We start from the raw sequence: 3,887 nt of genomic DNA on the forward strand, positions 1-3,887 counted from the left end.
ATGCACTCACAAGGTGATTAGTACACTAATCTCCTACTCCTCATGCACTAAATCATGGCATTCCTCACCTTCTATCCACCATAGCTTCTTCCCCTCTCATTTGTTCATGATCTCACCTCTAATTTCAAGTTGGTATCAGAGCTTCAAGGTCCTTGGGAACCATTCCAATCTCCTCAGTCACATCATCTTGCACTATAAGCACTAATATGGTGCTAATCACATCTTAATCCCTATCTTATCCCCTTCAAGGTTCCATGAAAGTTGGACCAAAACCTAGTTTTTTGATGATTTTGTGAGCATCTCGACATCTTTCTTGGAGCTTTTTGATTTAGACTACTGCTGGCTATAGGGCGCATAAAAGCCCTAACAAAATTGGGGAGCCTTGTCCACCTAAAGGTGTGAGCACAGTTCGGAAGCTGCAGCCTGCGACACAGTCGCCGTTTGTGCACGGTACACAGCGATTCAATCTAATTCCAGCTGGACAGACGTGCGCTCCGACTTGCTCTACAAGCCTGTAAAAGGGTTTGAGCTATCTCGACGAGAAGAAGGAGAAAATAATGGTTCTTCAGACCTACCCCCTACTACTATAACCATTGTTTTTGGAGGTATTGTGAGTATATTTGACTAAAGGCTTAATCTCAATGGATTAAGGGTTAATCCAAGACTAAGTACAAGTTCCCTGAGTCTTTTTGTGGAAGGCTTGCTCTAATATCTCTTTGCTTCCATAAGCTCATGGAGAAACCATGGTTAAGATTGCTTTGTAATGCCTAATCTCACTAGTGGATGTTCTCATTAATGTGTGTGGTACATCTCCTCATTGATGTGGATGCTACCAAGTTGAATTACCTTGCAAATCAGTAGTGGATATGGCTATATGTAAGCTTCTTTCACATTAGGGCAACTAGTCATAATTCACCTTATGCTATTCATTGTAAAGGGTAGACACTGCCGAGTACCTCCGCATAGACATGGACTTTGGTAAGACCCCCTACTCATCATGGCACACAATGAAATCATCGAGTTTAGTGGTATTGGATTCCACACATGATGGCAGCCAAAAATCATGTATGCACATCATGAAGAAAAATCTGTGGGGGTTAATTCAAGGGTGTTGTGATTACAAGCTCGATGACAGCTAGAGCTAGGCACGATATGTGCTGGCATGGTAGATAGCAACATGTGTGTGACAATAAATGGCCGCGTCCGGCTGGCCATAGACTGTGGACATTAGATAGGGTTATTTGGTGTGTGAACACAACACATTTAGTGTGTGGTGTGTAGTTCTCTTCTATTATGCATTGTGTGAGTGTGGATATGGCTTCCCTCTTTGGTTAGGGTTACACTAATGGATTAGGGTTTGCTCTCTTGTGTGTGTGCTCTCTCTTTATCAGCCTTTTATCATGGTATCAAAGCCTGGTGCTCTCTATTAGGGTTTTGTAAGTGAGTAAAGAAGAGGGAAAAATTCTGTTTTGGAGCTATCCATTGGAGCTTGGAGCTTGGAGCTTGGAGCAAAGAGAAGCTAGGAGCACACCCCTACTCAACATATCTGAAAAGCTAAGGACCACAAGTAAGCAAAGCTAAACACCCTTGAGCGGATTGCAGGTGATTTGACACAAGCAAAGCAGAATTTGAGTTGCCCAAAGCAAGTGAAAATTGTGGTTTTTTGCAAGCTTTAATGGAAAGCTTGAGAGCTTGATTGGAAGAGGCAAATGCATGTATTAGTTGAAGGGCACATGTATCTAGCATTGATGAATGGAATAGCAATGCATATGTAATCCCTTGCTTGATTTTGGAGCAAATCTATGTGATATTAAAGAGGTCAAATTCTGGTTTTTGAGCTACACAAGAATAGAGGATGTATGCAAGAAATTGGGGCCATTGGAGGGTCAACCTATGCACATTGGTGTGATTAGGGTATAGTGCAAGGTCCCATATCTCGTCCCACATGCTTTCCACACTCAACCATGCCATTGTGGAGTAATTAAACCATCAACAAAGGGACTAGAAATCAACGCAATCCTTTGTGGAGGAGAAAATTTGAAACAAGCCCAAATGGATGCACATCACGCATAATGAGCTTAGCAATTAGACCCTACATATGTATGCATCTTTTGATAGAACCCACAAGCACTAATTTGGGTGCAATGATGCAAAACAAGCTAGATTAAATAGGTTTAGTAGAGCTATTAATTGAGATTAGTGAACATAGCTTCACTAAATTAGCAATTACTCTGTCCTCTTTCAAAATTGGACTAATTCCTCGCACATTAATACAAAGCCAATGAATGCCTGGGCCTAAGATTAATATGGAGTTAGAGCACATTAATACAAAGCCAATGAATGCCTGGGCCTAAGATTCAGATGCATATCGAGTGAATTGGAAGTGGATTAGTGCCGGTAATTAACAGTTTACAGGTTCTCGATGAAAATAGGGAGCTATTTTTGGCATGTACTTGGCACTTTGTAGCTTGGATGATGTTTATATGCTACATGGAGGATGTATGGATGTTAATGTATATCGTCCACACTTGATTTGATCATTTCCCAGTGTTTTGGAAGATTGGAAGGCTTAGAAAAACCCGTTACAACAAGGCAAAGTGGATTGTTTCTACATAGTTAAGCTCAAATGCTATGTGGATGATCTTGTATGCATAATATGAGCAAATTAAAGGTTTCTGCAAAGTGGAGGACTGTTTTGGATGCATTTCTCAGAATTTGTGAGTGGCGCCAAGTTGTTTTCAGCATTTGTAGACAGTGTTTCTAAGTCTAAGAAGTTATCGCCATAAAAATTTTAGGCTGTGTGGACATCATTGGTGCCGAGGTTTATGTGTGTATGTGCATGTTTGAGTTGATTTTTGGAAATCCTCAGTGAACATCGTGGTAAACAAAATGAGTGACAATCTTGATGGAAATCCTCAGTGAACATCGTGGTAAACAAAATGAGTGACAGTCTTGATGAAATTGTTGGTGAGAAGCTTGACATGCATAACTTCTGCATTTGGAAGTATCGTATGACAAATTTTCTCAAAGGCAAAGGGCTATGGAACTTGGTGATAGGCGATGAGGCAGAGCCAAGGGTTCCCCAAATGAATGCAACACCTGCCTAGCTTACAGCACATCAAAATTGGATAGAGAGAGCCTTCAAAGTGTTGCATTAGTTCTCGATATGTGTTACAAACACCATGTTATGCCATATACAGGACACACAAAATCCCAAGGATGCATGGGATACTTTGGTAAAGTTGTATGATATGACTACAGCACCAAAGAAGATGCAATTGAAGTAGAAGATTCTGATTATGTGCAAGAGATCAAAGAATGTGCTGGCACTTGTATCTATTGGTGCTCCTATGGATGATGATGACTTGGTAGCCATTACATTGAATGGTTGGTTAAAGAGTACAAGGCATTTGAAACCTTTATCAAGGTTAGAGGTGGAGACCCCCCAGACTTTGATGAGCTGATTTCATTGCTTATTGTGGAAGAGATGAAACTTGGAATCGGTGCCTCATCTAGCACAAATGAAAATTCAAGGGGGATCAAGCATTTTTCACTCATCGTGGTGCTAGAGGCAGGGGGAGATTCAGCCCAAGAGAACGTGCAGGTGGCCGTGTGGCTGGCATGATCGATCACCACCACAGTCTCAACAAAATTTTCAGCCATCATTCAGTGCTAGAGGTGGTTGTGGTTTTCACCCTCATGCTACAGGAAGATCTGTATCTAGAGGCAGGGGGAGATGGCAAACACGGCAACAGAATGCTAGTAGCATTGAGTGTCACTATTGTGATAAAATGGGGCATATGGCTAGAGACTGCTATAAAAAACAGAATGACTTCCGTGGTGGAAGAGTGCAACATGGCAATTATGCATCATCTAGTAATGCAGAA

This window comes from Cibotium barometz, chromosome 32 (genome assembly GCF_041138505.1).
Source record: "Cibotium barometz isolate CiBa-2024 chromosome 32, ASM4113850v1, whole genome shotgun sequence".
Taxonomy (NCBI): Eukaryota; Viridiplantae; Streptophyta; class Polypodiopsida; order Cyatheales; family Cibotiaceae; genus Cibotium; species Cibotium barometz.